Consider the following 20,029-nt stretch of genomic DNA (forward strand, 5'->3'; position numbering starts at 1 on the left):
TTATTTTTCTCTTTGTTCATTCTGATTTTTCTCAACTCTTCTCGATTTCTGTGACATAAAAATGTGGTTTTAGGTTTTTGCACAGGGTATAGATTTGTGATGTTTTGCATATTAAGCTGCTGGTTGACACTGGTAAATTAGTCCATAACTGGTGGCTTGTCTTCTGGGTAAAGGGAAATACTTAGAGAACAGTGCGTGCCACAAGTAATCATGTGTTTGAGGTGACACTGACAATGAAAACATTCTTAATAAGGGTATCTATTTATTTATTGATTAGATATACTTATAGCTAAAAGGCTTTGCATAACACAAAAACAATACAACATATACAAATCATCAATACAGAGGCTAAAATAACAATTCTAAAATATGGTATCCTATACATACATATAAAAATCATCATTCAATACATTTTAAAATTGCCACAATCTTTACATAAAAAATTGTAAAATAATATATTAAGTTGATATCATTACCATGCATAAAAGACACCCATAGTTCACTTGTGTCCGTCATATCAATTGCATTATTATAAGATTTAAAGGATTTAGTTCTAATCGCTGTCAGGCTTTCACAGTTCATTATTAAGTGGTAAAGTGACTCATAAACATCATTACCACATAAGCAACATTTTCTCATTTCCTTTGGGATACCCAGTATATCACCTTTAGTTGCCAGTGCATTTGTCATATTAAATTTCATTAGAAGATATGTGCGAAAAGTGCTGGTGCTTGGATATGCCACAATATATTTTGGAAGCGTGATTCTGGTTAGGTACTCTTCAAGATAAGGACCACTATTTGATTTTGAGGCAACATTGGTTATATTTTGCTCATTCCAGAACTCAAACACTTTCTTTGTAATGTCTCTTTTTTGAGTAGCAATCGTTGACATTCCTGGAGTACTCCCGGGTATCAGTTTGTGAACATCCTCAGGGCACTACGTGCCTTAGTCAAAACCAGAACAGTTTTACCTTGATCCCTAACCAGCAAAAAAAATAACACTCTCAAGTTTCCACTTCTGCTGTCCCCAGGCAGAAAACCTCTTTCTTATGCATCATTATTAAACACAGTTGTGTATATATATATATATATATATATATATATATATATATATATATATATATATATATATATATATATATATATGACCCTACTCATATACCAAAATGGCAGACAAAGACAAGGCAGAACTAAACACAAGCAGCCACATGTTATGCCTCGTTGCACATGGGATTAATATGATAATAACGTGCTTAATACCCAGATGTTTCTAAGCGCCGACCCGGGGATCGATCCTGTGTTGTTCCCTGTCGTCTTGCGTTGCCCCTGCGCTATCCATCCCTTGCAAACAGGATGAGCATGGCTTGCCATGTTGCACACATCTCTTTTTCTCCACCACTTCAATATCTGTTCAGATGCAGTGACATGAATGAACATGGAGAAACAGTCCCATTTTGGCTTCCAGACACTAAAAAATCCATCGCCTCAGCACGGGTCAATTCCCACTCTCTCAGCAGATACTGCTGTGGGAGAGCAGTCTGGTGGCTAGACAGAAATGAACTGTGCACAGGAGTAAGCACATGGTTGATCATTTCCAGAAGGGCTCTCAGTATCAGAGGCAGAGCAAAGACAACATGTGAATGGTGACTGGCGCAGTAATTGCACTCCATTAAAGAAGCTGTCTACGCCTCTAAACGTAAATAATGTTAGAGGATGCACACGCTCTTAAGGACCATGGCAATGCAAATGCTAAAAAAATGTCCATAAGAAAACCAAATAGAATGAACAAATCCTAGCTGGGCGGGCACTTTAGAGCAACCAGGACTGTCGAAAACAAACTTGTAGTTATTAAATCCGTTTAAAAAAAAAAATAAGAAAAAAAGGTGGACATTACACTGCCAAGTAAACTAAAAAAGGTTTGTGATACATGGTGCCATATACTGTTTGGAGTGATGGTCGTAGCTCTTTAGTTAAGGTGAAACCTAAGATCTAATGCATCTATATTACATTTGCCAAAGTTGATTTTTTGTCAGTGATCCCAAAAACTGGAAAGTTTGGTGGAAATTCCTTCAACCATTCCAAAGATTAGGGCCACATTGACAAAACATTTAACTCTCATAACTATTTTCCCATTTTAGACATTGTGCTGGTCCTTCCAATTTTGCGCTGTGCTGGGGCACTTTGTACTTTGTACGACACAAAGCGCAAAACGTGGGAAAGGCCAGCACAAAGAAATAAAAAGGGAGCAAAATCACCATTCTTCATGGAAAAGGAAGAGGTACTAGGTAGAACATGGGCGTGGGGAATGACACACTGTAAATAACAAACGCGCCATATCAAGCACTAAGGAAATCCTATTTACAGAATCTATTGTGCAATTGCCTCCAGTCCAAAGGAGAACACCCACCTCGTGATCTTACCACTACCTGATACACGTCGCAGAGCACACAGCACAGAGCATAATGAAAGATTAGGAATAAAAACGCGATGCAACCTGATTGAACATAGGGCTTCCACAATGATGGAACTGCTTTAGTAGCACTGATCCTACTACATGGAAGGAGAAGGAGGCTGAGGAGAAGGGCCTGAACATTCCATTTACAAACCACATTATTTGGCATGCCAGATGAGGAGGTGAATGGAAGATACTGATTCCCTCCCCATGCCATCCTACACCTGGTTAGGGAGTGGGAGAATTACCTGGCATCACCCACCTTTTGCTTGCACGCACTGACACCCCTGTTGGAGGTACTTTCAGTCATAGAATTCAAGATTCAAGACAACTTGGTCATTCCCACAGCCATTGCCGGGGGAATCCAGGTGCCTCTACCAGGAATCGTGCTGCATCCTGGCACAAGTGACTAGGAAAACATACATGCCATACACACTGGAGGCAAGGCAGATAATTTGTCAGGAATTCTATGCAATTGCACAATTCACAAGGGTCCTGGGAGCCATCGACTGCACTCATGTAGCGCTCAATCCCCCCAGAGAGACTGAGCACATTAATGCACAGGTGATCTGTGATGCCAAGGGACACATCATGCATGTCAATGCAAATTACCCAAGAAGCATGCATGATAGCTACATTTACTGCCATTCGTCCATAAACCAGACACTCGCATCAGGTACATTTGGAAACACCTGGCTGCTGGGTGAGTATCAACTATCATACACATGCACACAGTGACATAAGACATAGAAAAACAAGTAATGACAATAAATGCTAACAACCATTTCCCCCTTTGCAGGTGCAGTCAGTGTCTACCAACTCTCACCATTCCTGTTGACACCCTTCAGGATCCAGTGAGGCAAGGTGACACAAACTACAACATAGCACACATAGCTACAAGGGGCATAGTGGAGCGAACATTTGTGGTGCTCAAGTCACGCTTCCGCTTCCTTGACCACTCAGGTGGCATATTGCTATATGCACACCCAGTAATATGCAAGATCAAGATGGTATGTTGTGTCATACACTCTATTGACACACGTTGTGGGATAGCAGTAGAGATTCAGGAGGGACACCACCCTCATTCACGGTCACCAACCATTCCCTTAGTAGGCCAAATACCAGAGGGACAGGACAAATACAATCAGCTTGTAAAAAGAAACCTCGCCTGAACTGCAACCCCTGTGGAGCACACACAGTGAAGCCACATCCCTCATGCACTTTAATGATTAAATAAAGCCAATCCAGCTTGTCCATAAAAACACCCTGAAAATGTGGGCTTTGAAAGGAAAACTGTGTGTGCCACATAACATGTAAACTACAATGCAACTCCAGCGAAAATCATCACAACAAGTGCACAAACCACATACACAGTCTTAGCAAGTAGAAATAACAGTATCCTTGTCACAGGCATAAAATACTAAACAGAGTGAAGCCATCCCCAGGCAGCATGTAGCCATACCATGTGCTCCCCTGAGTGGCTTTCAACAACTGCAACAAAGGCCTCACCTGTCTGCCATCTTCATGATGTGCCCCTCTGTACCATTGCTGCTGGACCTGCTCACCTCCACCCAACAACGATCAAATCTCAGAACACAGTTAACACATCCCCAGGCACAATGTCACCATATGATGAGCTCCCCTGAGTAGCAAGCAACAACTGCAACAAAGGCCTCACCTGGGTGCCATCGTCATCAGGGCTTGCAAAATCACCTTATCTGCTTGTGTGTGAAAGAAAGAAAACAGGACTGCTTTTAGCCTTACAGCTTTGCCCTCCAGAACAGGCTGGGGCCCTCAGAAGAACCACTGCTCAGTCAGTTGACCAGTGTCCTGCATTGGATGCTGGTGCACAGTGGCTGGGTCAGCAACCTTGAACGCCAGGAGCTCTGGCTGGGACACATTTGAGCTATGCCCTCTGGGGAGGCCCGGGGGCCCCTGACTGCCAGCCCCAGCCCCAGTAGCATTTACCCGGGACACCTAGTGGACCCTGGGCCCAACCTGGACCTACTGTGGTTAGGCCTATTGGTCCCCACCTGCTTTGGTGCCTCAGTCTGAGTACAGAAGAACCCATCCAGCTCCCATGGCACATGTCCGTCCCACGTGGAAGACACTTCCCACTGACTATTATGGACCCCGGCTACAAAGAAATCTAGGAGACATCCGTGCAAGCTACCACTCAGGCCATCTGGTCTGACCACCACGTCCAGATGGCTAGTTGGGCCCAGTCAAAGGGACAGATGGACCACAACAGTCTTCCCTGACCACATGGCTGTGCAGCCATGATTCTGTACCTCCCTTAAGGCTACTATCCACATTCTGGGGTTTAAGCCAGCACCTCCATGCCCTTGGGCCAGGACTCAAGACACCACCTTCGTGCCCTGACGCCAGAGTTCAAGTTGCCACCTTTGCTCCCTGGTTCTCAAGCTCAAGGACCACTTCTGTGCCCTTTATCCGTAGATTAAGCCACCATTCGCAACCAAGGCCCAGCATCTCTTCCCTGATTCCCACAGGCTGGGCCCTGCTACTCTTCCGCCAGCTGGGTCAAGGCCATCTGGTCTGCTGGGCTGACCGGAACCGGAGACGAGTGCTCAACGCCCAGTCCACATCCCCCACATATGCACCCAGGGTGGTTGGCACTTTCCCATTCACCCCAAGGCACATCAGAGGGAGGAAGGATAGAAACCCTTGTGTTACTGGCACTGCGGCACAGCCTTTAACAAAACCTTGACTCATAGGAGAACTTCCAATAGATTGCAGTAAGGTAGCTGCTTTGATACTTTTGAAACACTGACCCAAAATCAGTTTGTCTACAAATGATTATGCATCACATTCCCCATTACCATGTGGTGCACTACTGGCAAGTGAGGTTGCCCCCTTCTATCCACACTCTGGTCCTGAGGCAAGCAGTTCTATGTGCTGGCCCAAAGGATGGCTATCCTAGGCCAGCAGAGGCTCCACAGTGCTGTGTTACCATTACAGTTTAGGGGAGATTCTGACTTACAGGCATTCATTCATAATCCCACAGATGGCAGCTTCGCCCTATTGGCTCCTCATCCAAGTACATACACCAAATGTCTGAACATGCAGTTCCTCTATTACTGAGAAGGAGTACTATTCCAACAACACATCACCAGTAGGGTAAAACTAACCTGTCACATGATGGTCTAAACCCGGCTCACATTCACCTTTAGTGGGTAAACGTTCTAACGTTTGCTGAATTCTGCTTCACGATAGGAAAAGCCGACATGAAAGGATCAGAATGCGAAGTGGCTATGAATGTTTTGCAGCCACAAGACAGTTATCCCTGAGGTAATTTTCAGACGCCTCCTGCTGGAATCACAAAAGGTCTGAAGGATTGTGAGGCCCTACTTACACGGTCTGTATTCATGTGTAAAATTGAGATCCAGCAAGGTTTTGCCCTTCATCTCAGTGGGATATTTCTGTCCTCCCTGAGCTTGCATCAGAATGCCTGCATTATCTTAGGACAGGTGTACTTCCCCAGTCAAGCACTCTGTTTTCTATGGAAAAAGGCACCCAGGGGTAACTTTATCTGTTTCACCATTCAGATCCATCCCGAGACAAATACATACATACCTAAATATTTCAGTGAATATTACCCAGTCAAGCTCCCCAGATGCCAATGTCCTTGGACCAGGTTGTGTGTGACTGAAGTTGGCTGTTTTGAGGTAGAAGTGATAGCCCTATGGGGCATGCCCACCCGTCTCCCTGGGTAAGTGGAAAAATGACACAGTATTGTGATTTAATCGCTTTTCCGAGAGCCACCCATCTATCTTACACCTCACATGCCTCCTCAAAGTCCCAGACTAGAGCCAAGCTCAACAGGGTCTCCTATCCATGCTAATTCATTCCCTTGGCTATGGCTTACTCAATAGTAGGTAGGGACTATGGGAATCCCGTAAATCTATTCATGCATGCCACCAATGAGATGAAGTAGCATTTGGCCACCTTTAGAGATTCACAATTACTCCAGACATTTACATGTGCTTCAATGAATTTCTTCACTTTGACATTCAGAGCACTAGGCAGAAATCACATTGTGACGGTACCCACCAAGGTCCTTTGTGATGACTTGTTTCAATTAAACTGTTCGGATTGCCCTGGTCTGGACCAGTTCTAAGTCAGCTGCTAGGCATCGGCTGAAGCAGAATGCTGGCCCAAACCCTGAGAGGAGTATGGGGAGAGGCCACTACACCAGCTGGGGAGATCCACAGGAAGGGCCCAACATGTGTCGAAGGTGGTGGGTGGCCAGCCCCAGTACATACACCAGCCTCATACACTCAGCCCTTAGAACCAATTCTCATCCTGAAGTTAACGATCTGACTTGCTGACTGCCCTTACCTACATTGATCCAACATGCCAGAGGTGGTTCACCTTGGATACCTGCTGTGTCTATAGGTACAATCATGTGCAAGGTTTAAACCATCTTCACTCACTTAACAAGGACCAGTGAGAGCTCACTGTACACCACCTGAAGCGCAATGCTTTCCAAGGCTCATGTTCCTCTCTCAGGCAAACCCATTTAAAGGAGTCCTGCCCTTCACAGAGAAAATAGAACTCTGGCCAGGGCTCACAATGGGTGCTCTGGGAACTTTTGCATTACTGCAATGGATGCGCCCAGGGTGCCCTTATATGCCACTCTGGGTATGGGGATCTGAACCCAACTTCCTTTTAATTGGCTGAGGCAATGGAGGCCATTGCCTATCACTTTTGAAAGGTGCTCGCCCATCTCTTAGAAATGACTGACCCATGGTCAACATCTGTGCACCTGGTACCCTCCTCCACTACGGCCTTCAAAGGTGTTGCTTGAATATTTACTACTACCACTATTATCTGAACCTGTGGTGGCTCCACCCGGGAAATTGACTTGGGCTACTGTGCACCCTGCAGCAGCCCTCCTACTCATCGCGGCTTAGCCCCTGAGGCTCTCAGCAATGGCAGCAGCTGGGTATGGTCCTGACGCTCTAGCACCATACAATGCAAGGGCTAGTAAAATGGGCAGGTGAGCTGTTACACACTCCTTTACAGATTGTGACTTCCATTGCCACGTTCTGCTGTCTATATCAACCAACACCTTTTCTGGTACCTGATGGGCATCAGCATTGTGTGCCTTAACCTGCCATTCGGTTCATCCTGCAGGGCCAGTTCTGTGTACCAAAGGTGGCACACTGGGCACTGGCATTTGATGCCCAGCTTCATGCCAGCGATGCAGGCTCCTCACCCATATAAGGTCTGAGAATAGGTTGAGATTGTTTTGGCCCCAAGACCACTAATCATTTGCCTCATCAGATAAAACTGTGATTTTTGAGTGCCAGCTGTCCTGTGGGAAACTCCAGAGGGAACTAGCTACTAGATTAGTCATCTGCCCCTGTTCCCAGCTCTGATGACCTATTTGCATGACAGTATTGCTATGGACCTCCACCAGAGGTCCCTCTGCCTTTGCCCTGTTCAGACATAGTTGACCATCGTTTGGGTCATAACACACATGCTCCTGCTCCACCTCCCCAAGAGAGAGACCAAGAGGGGTCTGTGTTGCGCAGGGTGCAATGGGATCCCACCTTAGCCAGCGTGCCCCAGCCCTCACCTTCAGAGCAGAGAGCGACCTGACCCACAGGGCATTTCCAGCTGACTTGGACCAAATTCACTGTGCACCCTCATGGAGGAAATGTTCCCTGTGGGGGCCATTGGCCCATGTGGCAGTTCCTCAAGGGGATCCCTTTTTCTGGGTGACAAACCTACCAACCATGTTGAATCCCCACCCATTTACCTCTGGATGGTTTCACACCCTCTGAAATCTCTCTTCAAAGTACATTTCACCTCTCCCATATGGCACTTTTAGCTATCAGTCTCAAGCCCATACTTAGCCTTTGATGCAGTCTACCACCCACTTTGGGCTGCATTTTCAAGTGCCCGACTCAGAAAAGACCTAATCCCAACATGCCAGGGACTGCTACCAGCCTAACACCATCCACGTGGAGTGACCCGAAAAGAAGCACTTGTGCCCCCTGAGTAATCTTGGGGTGTCGGTCTTCTGTATTCCACATTACCGTCACGCGCTGCTGGATGTGGATTCAGCACTGGGCTCTTTCCTCTTCACTCACCATTACTGATGACTCCTGGTCGGTTTGTTTACCTCCGCTTAGGGAGATCTTTACATCCAGCAGGTCGCCATTTCTGATCTAAGGTTGCCAGGCAGCCATAGAACACCACAGACAGTCACACATGGCACATACAACTTCCACCATCAGGTGCATGGGGGAAAAAAGGGAGGGCAGGAGGCACCAACAACAAGCCTCCACCCATGTCCATGGATCCTGTGAAGGTGCTGATTGGGGTCTGACCTTAGGGGGACAAAGGGAACGGGGTCCTTGTGGCAGTCCCAATTGCACCCTGGGGAGGGTCCCCGGGGCGATTGACATTCAAGCCGCCCACAGATATGCATAACCCCAGGAGTAACCTAGGGTGAGTTAGAAGTGTCAATAAGTAATGTGCCCTGCAAATCACACAAATCATTGCAGCTTCCTGTGTTCTTAATTGACACACAAGCTGAGTAATCCACCGACAAGAGTCACAGACAACTTTCATTTATTCAGATGTTGGCTTGAACCTGCAGTTGGAGGAGCGGCTTTGGGAGGCAGCGCTGCCTGTCCTGCCTGCATGGTGAGATGGACTGATGCCCCTTCTAGCATCCCCACTTGGGATTTGGCCAAGACCATCATGGTTTATAACAAACTGGTTCCAGGCACTCAGCCTGAGAAACCTACCTGCTGTGCTCTCTGGCAGCACAACAGGTCTTCCCATGGTGACAGAGGTAGGGGTTCGGACAGGCATTAACATGACTTGCACCGAACCACCAGCTCAATCACAAGATCCAACTGCAAGCTTTTTAAGTGCATCAACTTTAACATACGCTATTGGAGCTGGACTTACCCCAACTGCTGGCACCACACTTGCCCTCCTATGAATCCTTGTTTAAGGATTTGAAATGTAAAAATTCAAATTACAGGGCCTTGAAAGAGTCCTATGTCATTGATTTCCATCACTACTTCTCTGAATCAGGAGTGGGTAATTTGCATGCCTGCTGCCTACGTTACTCAGGCTCGCTTTCTGGAATTTAATCTTGTTTCCCCCTTCCTGTGATCACTGTGGTAGACACAGGATGTGCCACTCGAAGTTGATAGGACAGACATCAGAACGTATTGTTGTCGTCACTGGGATGTGTGATTTGACCATGCTTACCAATAGTCACCAAAGCGGCCGTACAATGGCGGATTGATCTTTGTATCGTAAATGTACGCATCCCGGGCGGTCAGCGTTTGTTGGCATGTATTCTCTGTAGATTTAGCGTAGTGATGCAAGTAATAGATGGAGCCATTAAATGAACCATCACAAGTTAATTGAGCCATTTCCAGTATCACTATACAGGCCATGTGTACTTACATGTGAATGCCTCAATATTTGATACAAATGTATGCCACTGGCAGGATCAACCCTGTAGCTGCACCTGCTGGAGGATGGCAACAGGTGAAGCCTTTCACCTACCTGCGGCTGACTTTCACACCATCTGGTCCAGCTGGGGACACAAGCAACAGTTGGGGTGGTTAACAGGTCAACCGCATGTACACGGTGGTCCAGACTTCTCTGGGTGGAGGGGGAGAGGCTGGGCCAAGGCACAACTTCAAAACATCAAGCAGGAGGGGTTTCACTGTGCACCACCACTGGTGGGGTGACACTAGGGCTTGGCACCCTAAGGAACAGTCATTCTGATCTGCTGTAGAAACATGCTCAGCATTGATAGGGCAACAGCCTGGCTTTAAGGGCTTGCAATGGGGATAAAACCGCCCAACCACACCCACTCTGATATGACCACTAGTGAGCTCCTCACCCTTTGCTCACCTTGGAGGTGGTAGTCAGCTACATCAGGGAGCATGCCCGAAGAGGCTTATCCTTGACACGGTCCTAAGGCGGGTGGAAGCCAATTGCTTAAAACAGCAGCCAAGGCAGGCCAAACCTAGATTGTCCAAATGTGCCAAATCAATCGCGTGGAGTGCAGGGATGCACAAGGGCAGAACGTCCTGCCATCCATGTGAAAGTCAGATAAGATTCTTCTTCTGGCCAAGCACCCTGCTGGACTGAAAACAGTTGGACTCTCTGAAAAGTTCCAGAGGGTGGGATGGAAAGGTGCCCACAGCAGCCAAATGTGATGGGATGTTGCAAGGAATGTGACCCTTGTCCGGCTTGGGGCAGTGCTGTGGTTTTGCCACAGGGCCTGGGCGGGGCACCAAGAACCAAGTGGAGCTCAGACAGGACTCATACACACTGTCTACAATACTCTGGGGGAAGATGATCTAGCTTTCTTGTTCTCTGTGTACCCTGGCAGTCAGATGGGGAGGTCTTGGCAAAAGCGCCCAGCCTCCTTGGTAGTGCAATGCATTCCAATGGGCCCAGGTGGGAAGGGCTCTGGCAAGAATATCCCCCTGCTGCATGGCCACGGGAGGAAACACCTAGGTGGTTTTGGGGGACCAGGTGGGATCTGCAGTGCCTTGACCGGGCACTATATGAGTCAGTCATACAAAATGCACACATGAAAATCAATGTAGAATGGGATGTGCACCTGTATGTTAGAGGCTGAAGCAGTCCACAACACCATACCACTATTCTCCACTGTGCATGGTCGCATGTCAGACCTCCAACTTGAAATGCCCTTGAGAGAGCAATGGCCCTATATGAGAAAAACAATCAAATAAGAAAAAATAATCCACCTTGGACAGGGTTACAAATCCAATAGAGTCCACCCTAGATGAAGACAAAAAGAAATCCTCCTTGGATGGGAGCAACCATCAAACATGAAGAAAATAAATAGTCCTTCCTGGAGGGGGAAAGAGGACCACACATGTAAAAGAATAAAAAATCAATATACATTCCCCCTCCATGGGCTCATGGACACCAGGTCCCATAAAGAAGAGGTGGCATTGGCAAGAGGATAGGGATCTGTGCGAACATTTCCAAGGGACACACCTGTTTGGTTTAACTGGGACCAACATCCTGTGATGGATCCTTGGAAGGTGCACTCTGGCCACGCAGTGCCCAATCCTGGTCCTCACTTGCTCCGGCCACTCATGAGAAGGATGCGTGCATGAGGGTCCCAATCACGACAAAGTCCTGCAAATGCATATTGCTAGTGTCCACAGTGTTATTATGCATAACTACTTGTTTCATCTTCAACTGCATTTCGAGAGATTGCCTCAGGCTAACAATCTCTTGGCAGAGGATGTCCCTAGTGGCAAACATTTCATCATGCAGAGGCTGCTTCAAGGTCTCTGTGTCTTGATAGTGGGAGTGCCTTGATGCCATCATCTCAGTGTGCAGGCATTTGATTTGGGCTCCTGCGTCTTGACACAGGCATTCCCTCACAGACAACATCTATGCCTGCAGGAATTGAATTTGGGCTTCCACGTCTTGATGTTGGGATACGCTTTAGGCTGAAATCTCCATATGCAGTGTTTCCCTCAAGGTGTTCATCACCTTCTGCTGGTGGACCATAGAGACCAAAGACTCATCATGGAGAGCCAAACCATCCTCAATAATGATCTTCCTCAGTTGCTGCATGTCCTCTGTCCCCTCCTGGCACAACAGGCTTTGTTCAGTATAGCGTGCAGCAGTTGAGGAAATGACATGTTCGGCCAGGTGATTGATGTCCCTGTCCATCTCCTGCAGGACCTCACCCTGTTGGTAACTTGCATGCAGCAACTTCTCCTCCCACTCAGAGTGTCCATCAGGCACACATCCATCACATGTGCAGGGCCTACCAAGCTGGGATGTGGTAGTCGGAGCTAGTCACAGTGAATGCACTGTCATTGGCTGGGGTCTGCATCTCTCCACATGACACCAGCCTCTACTGATGGGTCCGTAATGGTTGAAGGCAATCTAACAGACACCTACACCATTGTTGACAGAAGGCTTCACATGGTCTCCTGGCTCTCCTCCTCAGGAGCCCCATGGAATATGCACTACCCACTGGCGGACCCTCCACCATGTCCCTCATTATATCCTCAGTATCAGATTTGGCAGTATCATCTGAAGAGTCAGCAGGCGTGATGATGATTGCCTGTAGCATGTCTGGATTTTCACCGGGCACAGCCACGGCCTGCACAGGTGGAAGGTTGTGCCTCCTACTCCTGACCTTTCCTCCCCTGCATGTTCCTCCTCCATCCCCTCCTCATATGTGACTTCATCACCTGCACAAACACAGACAACAAAATACAGAGGCATTAGTACCAGGCAGAACCTGCATTTGTGAATAACAATGTAAACACACGATATGGTCAGCCACACATACATCACATATTGGAACTGAGAACACTGTAACATGTAAGGCACAGATGACAGTCACGTCAGTGCATATTAGGCCCTGCAACATGGTTTTGAGGATTAGGAGAACATACATAAATAAAGACATGAATGAGAGTGGAATTCCCACCATTGGAAGGATGGAGATCTGTGCATCATTACTGAGACCCTACTCTACTCCAACCTTGTGCAATATGTGGAAGTCTGACCTCTATGTCTTCAGCCAAACCTGCATGCATACATATGTGTTGTTATAATTCCCTAACCCCCATTGCCACATTGCCCTCATCCAGATACACGGTTAGTAAAGCTCACGTGTATCTAAAACATGTGTGAGAGGAGTGCAACGTGGACATAATTAGTGCACACTTGCATGACCACTGGACCATTGACATTGACACTCCAAATGTGGAATGCACATCACTCAAACATCCTTCGGCCAGCCACATCAACTCATGTCAGGAATGCGGCTCACGTGTCTTTGCACTGACATTGTTGATCATCCATGTCCACTGCTGGCCAGGGCCAGTGAATTGATGACTCCAATATCAGCCACACTTTAGAGTAATTCTGTGTGAATCATGGCTTGTATTCATAAGATCCATCCACACGCATGACACGTCCAATCAGATGTGTCTTGCATGCCACTGCCACACACAGCTGTATTGGTGTGGGAATAAAATTCTGTCTACAGTGATGTGTACTGTGAGAACAATGTAATCCGCACACAGACACAATGCATCCATCTCCCTCATTGCAGACCATGTGATGGAAGTGACCATGGTAGCATTACTGCAGTACACATGGATGGGTGAAGAGGACCCAAACCAACTGTACTACAACATTTGAAATCATATCATGCATAGATGGAAGCACATATCGCATGCACACATGCACTCATCCGTTGTGGATGCACAGGTGTCCATGCCTTCCATGCCAACTACCTGCTCACTTCTGATGAGTCCACTGGTGAGCTTTTCAAATGAAGTGAGCTCCACCGCCTGTGGTGATCTGACTCCAGTGGCCTGGAGAGAGGCCACATTGCTGCCAAACCTCTCCTCACTCTGTTGCATGCAGTACCCACCCTCTTGTGACACTCTGTCACAGAGCACCTCTCCACACCACAGGCATTGATATGGTTTGTGACCTCCTACCACATCCTCCACCGCTGGGTCATAGGAAGGGTACTGTCAGTCCAAGGGTACAGATCAACCTTGTCTGCAGCAACATAATCAATGAGGAATGTTAGTTCCTCATCTGAAAAGCACTTCTTCCCTGCTGGTCCCTTCTCCTTCACCAGTGTCTCTTCGTGGGGTGCTGCCTCTTCCTGCTCTGCAGGCCAGCACCTCTTGCCCCTCGTGGACCTTGGTAGTGCTGGGGAAACTGTAGGATCACCACCATCCTTCTTCTGCCCTCTTCCCTGTCCTTGTCCTCTCCCTCTATGTGCATCCCTCCCACTCATGGTGCAATCAGGACAAAGCAAATCTGGCCCCAAAATCCACATGGACCCCCCCCCCCCCAGAAAATAGGCTCTGCGAGGTGCCATCAAAAAAAAGGATTGTGAAATGTGCAGTCCAACCCTTAACAATGTCTATCTCAGGACACGACAGGAATGCATTGTGCCCCTATATCCATGCAATGCGTGTACAACCCCCTAAATGTCCCTGTCTCGACATTCTGTTTCCACGCATGACAGTCAATGCACTTTGCACCCCTTAAATGTCTCTGGCACAGCATCGCGTGCATAGGCGTGCAACACCTAAATTACACACTTGGGCCCCTTCCTCTAATCTTCACACTTCTGCTTCGTGAATCCAAAAGAGACACATGTTCCTCCTTCCCCATGCTATTTCTTGCCTCCTCCTGCACTAAATTGCATCCAAACGTCACCATCTGCTGCTGCCTGGTAGTGATGGCCTGCTGACCACCAGCACAGCCTTGAAGTGCCTGCTATTCCCACATTCCCTGTTCTCCTGTGCTCACCTGTCAGGCTCTGTGACCACCTCATCTGCCATCATGGGACTTCTACCTCTCTGTTTCACCACCAGAGCTACAAATCACTCATCATCATGGTCCGGCTGTATCCCAGCAGCATCAGGGTGAGCAACGTCTGCTTCATCGTACTGCACCCACAAAGTGAGGCAGAGGGCTGCCAACTTCACTGCCAATGAAGTTGACATCTTGGGTGAGCAGGTCCTTGTCCCTTATGATGCCCTCTTCAACCTAGAGATGCAGCTTGAAACATACAGTTGTCAGAGCCAGGCGAAGTAGAAGGTGGCCCTTGAGGCAGGTGCCACTGTTGATGTGCACCATGCAGGCCCCCATAGAATGTTACCCCTTCACCTCTGGGTCCTGGAGAGGGTATATCCAGCTGCTGTTGAGTACCCAAAGGGTGTACTACTCACTACTCTACATGGTTTGTGTCTTCTGCATGCAAATGCAGGATTTGAGGTAATCTCTTCTGTAACTTGCATTTTTGTTGCACACATGTTAACCGGCATGTAGCCTCATGCCGATGCTGGGAATATGTGATGGCAGACATCTGTGAAGTAGACAGGCATAGGTATGTCCACTGTCAGTTCTTGGTGAGAAAGTATATTCATGCACATGGGGGCATGTGTGGGACATTCATGCATGACACCTCTAGTGATTGCCTCACCCACACTCAGCAGCAGAGAATGACAAATGTGTGTAAATGCCTATTAATGACATGTTGGTGCATTGGACTGTCAGAGACGGCCCAGTGATCTGTCATCCCACTGCATAAGGGGCCAGACATGGCTGGTCATTATGGCATCTGTTGGGGCTGAGAGCAACAGCATTGCTGCTTGATCCTCAGCAATGTGTGCCTGCACCTGTTGCATGCTATCCGGGTCGGACTGGCAGGGGTGCATGATGCAAGATATGATTGTATGTACAAATGCCCAAGCAGCTCTCATAAAACGTCTCTGCCTGCTCGCATGGCCATGCTTTGCGGAATCAAATAAGGACTGTCATGAGGGTAATAGGGTAACCTGACAGCTATGGTGTACCCAGCAGCACACTCTGCTTGCCCTGGGAGGTTCCCTGGACCAGCTATACTCCCATGCATTTAGCAGTTGCCCACCCTACCAAGGGTCCCTTTGTCCCTCCCCCTACACCTGTGTAGTGCCTCCCAGGCCACACTGCAGGGGATAGTGGTCTTTCTCAAGAGGCTAGGGCATTTCCAGCCTGGCCCCCTGATGCTTTGAACTACCAGTTTTCCGTTCTCCATTCCTGGCCTTCTGGTAGTTGACCATAGGAATGTATAGATGGTCCAGATGACTGGCCATCTGTGGAAGTGCGGTTAGGCTCCAATCTGAAATGTACTCCTGTTGCACATATGAGGGGGCATAATACTTTTGCCCAGACCTCCTCCTCTGTCACACATGGTACACAGATTTCAAGAAAGCATATTAGCCTTCCTCTGGCTTAATCTAGACATGTGTAAGGGTCCATTCTGTGCTCTACTTGGTTCTCGCTGCCACACCCATGCTCCACACATCGCCAAGATGGCCAATCGCTGTTTCCCACACAACGTGTCAGGAGAGCTTTGCCTGCTGGGGCACTCTTCTGGGAGGCCAGTTTAATTTCCTGGCCAGCAGGGTACCTTACCGACAAGAGAACATCAGATGACTTGCACCTCAACAGCAGGGCAGCCTGTCTGTTTGCTTCCCACACTCCACTGGATCATTTGACGTTCTTGGTCCATCTAGGGATGGACTGCTTGGGACAGTGTTCACTTTAGAGCATGCCCCTCTGAGCAGAGCAAAGACTGAGAAGGCCATCAGTTCCACAGTGTTCATGTCAGAGTAGAAGGAGAGTGGGCTGGCCACTGCAGAGCGGATGTGCCCACTGCGGAGTATTAGCAGGCCCACGTGAGTCATTCACTTGCAATTCTCCACTGAGCTTGTTTTGCCACAGCAGTCCGGGTTGACAAGCTTTCCTCGGGTGCCGCCCCACCCTTCCTCACACTGGTGGTGGAGGCATCTGCAGCAGCCTCCCATCTCTCACACAAATTGTACCTGGGCCCAATATCTGCCTCCCACCACTCCAGCTGTGCTGTTGATGCCTGCATGACCGACCTGGCCCCCCAGCCTGCAGTATTGGGCATGCTCTGATGCTCAGGTCCCACAGACAGCCCCAAGAGTGCAAAGGTTGGCCCAAGGCCAACCACCTTATCTTCTGTTAAGTGACTACAAATTTAGATCAGACTTGTGAAACCACTGGTTTAAAGATTATTACTAAGTGGATGGGCAGATGACCAGAATTCCCTCATAAATGGTGAGTGAGGAGGGAAGTGCCCAGTACAACATTCCCATCTGGCAGCAGACATAGGGAATGTGGTTTACAGTGGCCAAATCCCAAGCTCAGGGGGCACACGTCTTTCTGTTTGAGACTCAACCCATAGACGGTTTTATGTGGAAGAAGCCCACATGCACTGTTGGTGGCTGAAGGCCAGGACACTAGATGGTGGCCTTAAGGCAAGCACAACCTCATCGCTGCATGGCCATCTGTCCCTTCATCCAGGTCCAACTGTCCATCTGGCCACCAGAGGGCCTGAGCTGTCACCCACATTTTACTACAGCCAGAGTCCATGGACCCGACTTTGTGTGGGCATGCTAGTCTGTGGTATGGGTCTCCCTGTGTGATGAAGGTGTGTTGTGGGAGCAGAGGCCCTCTCTGTGCTGGGTCTGGGGGCACCAGAACAGTTGAGTAGCAATGGGTATTGCTGCAGTGGGAGGGGCTAAGCAAGGCCAGCAGTTGAAGGCCAAGGTGGGACTAGGGCTCCAGTAGGAGTCCCAGGGAAGTCCCAGGGAAGAACTACTGGTGCTACTGGAGCTAATGGTGCTCTGCAAGGAAGTCAAGGTCCCCAGGACTATCAGGAGGGTACTGCGCTAGGGCATCAAAGGCAGTGCACCGGATGCATGGGGTTCTGACCCGCACTTGTTCTCCACTGGCTAGGCCATAGCTGTCAAGTTTCTCTGTCACAGGTTTGACTCAACATGCCAATCCTGTTTGTATTCTTTCCCACACTGCATGTCTATGCAAACGCACAAGGTGATATTGCGAGTTATGTAATGGCGCTACTGAAACATGTGCTCAGGTGCACTTTGCATGGCCCTGCCTGCAGGATACACTTGGATCACTGCAGTATTGGTATTGGGATGTGGAATTATTTCCATCCAGGAACAAATTAAATTCAAAATGTGCATTATCGTCCCTTGTTGCCTCTTTGGCAATGTACCTTCCTATCTCAAATATGCAGTGACCTCCTACTCAAATGGAAGATGTCTTTGTTCATCCAACCTGTCCCTGATTTCCTACCCACCCTTCAAAATGGAAAAAGGCCTTGGTCGTTCCTTCCCAGTCTGGGACCTCCACCTGTGGAAACAGAGAAATTGATATGAGGCCGGGAAGCCCAAAAGGAAACACACCAACACAGGTTACAAAGGACATACAAAGCGCTTTATTTCAAAGTTACAAAGTTAACAAAGTCAATTGACATACGATAGCTATTCGGCCCTCTGACTAACACGCGAACCTTCAACGTAAGGTTCGCACTGAAAGTGGGAGAGACCGATCATCGGGATGCTTGGGTTTTTATACGTTTTGTCCTGCATTGGCCAGCCCTCTCGCAAGTTAACCATTCTTGGAACCGTGGCTAGGGTTCGTAGCCAGGTCGAACACACAATTTACCTAATTTGATCAGTTCCGCTGATACAGTTACATATTTACACACAGGTTAAAGAGAGGACAAGGTCTTAGTTCGTGACCCTAACAAGTGGCCTGCGGACATATTGTTTATTCACGTGTGCGGAGGTCACCATGGCCGGAGTCTTACTCAAAATGTCATTCGGCCTCCATTTTGTGATTCAGGGTGACTTCCACACTGCAAGAGTACCTAAAATGGCGGCTAGATCCAAGATGGCGGCTTACACAATACATTAAGGTCAAGACCTTGCCGCGGAATCTATGTACATGGTATTCTTTAGACAGCTTGGCGTAGGCCAACATACATTTAAACAATGCGATTGGGGTCACAATATTACATCGATTTCCACAGACCCTCCTTTTTGGCCTATGCCAAGTGCTAATACATCATTTCCTAATACTTTCGAGAATAACTGAAGGCATTATCATCCATAGGTTCCGCATCATTGTCCGAAATGTCAATAGCCATAAAGTTGTTCATAAGAACTTCTTGCAACATGAACTCTTTAGATGCTGTCTTCGGGGTGTATATCTTATGCCCTATTGCGCTCATTACCTGAGCACAACATCCCCCCATCATTCCACATATACTCGGGAGGCATTGAAAACAACAGCAAAGAACTAACAGAATCCCTGAAATACCTAAAATGACAGAAAGCACCTTCCACCCCCAAGATCTTAAAGAATCCCAAAACCAAGTACTAAGGTTCCAGTCTCCTACAGGGATATGGAATTCAGAACTGAGAGTGTGTAAATTCTGAATTGCTTTAAAAATTGTTGGCGAAGAATCTGGTACGAAAACAAAACAAGCGGACCCCACTAATTTACATACTCCACCTCGTTCGGCTAAAATGACATCTAATGCCATTCGATTTTGAAGTGCTACCAATCTTATCGCCTTTTGCTCTAAGGTCATATTGTAAAGTATGTCCGTGGTCCGGTTGATCGTTTTCTCCAACACCCTCGCTAATCCCCTAATGTTTTCTGAATTTGCTATTTGTCCCCAAAAGGGCAATACTGATTTGGCTATATCCCCGAACACTTGTCCAGGGGTGTCTCCATTACTATCCCGTCGCGGGCGAGCCTTAGATACCTCTAATGTACTGGCTATAAATACACCGGGTAACAATATCCCTAAGTAACAAGTCCCCTGCCAATCCTTCGGCAACCAGGGAAAAGCTAAACTACCACAAACAAAATAAACGGGTCCCCCTACATACAAAGGCCTATTTTCCCCAGTCAAGTTTACAATATTTACACAAGGCTCGAAGTCTCCCATTGGCCTAGTGCCATTTCTTTGTACACAGAAAGGAACTGAATCAGGACTATGATTCACAGAATAGGAAGGAGGCATGGCATCCTTATTGCCTATCGGAGCCATCTTAAAAGAAACTAGATTTTGGAAAGGAAAAGATAGTTTATCAGACGGCCTAATAGAAGCGATGTTAGGTTTGCTTCTATTTGCGAAAAGCGA

Source organism: Ambystoma mexicanum, chromosome 7q (assembly GCF_040938575.1).
Source record: "Ambystoma mexicanum isolate Mex_15411 chromosome 7q, UKY_AmexF1_1, whole genome shotgun sequence".
Lineage (NCBI taxonomy): Eukaryota > Metazoa > Chordata > Amphibia > Caudata > Ambystomatidae > Ambystoma > Ambystoma mexicanum.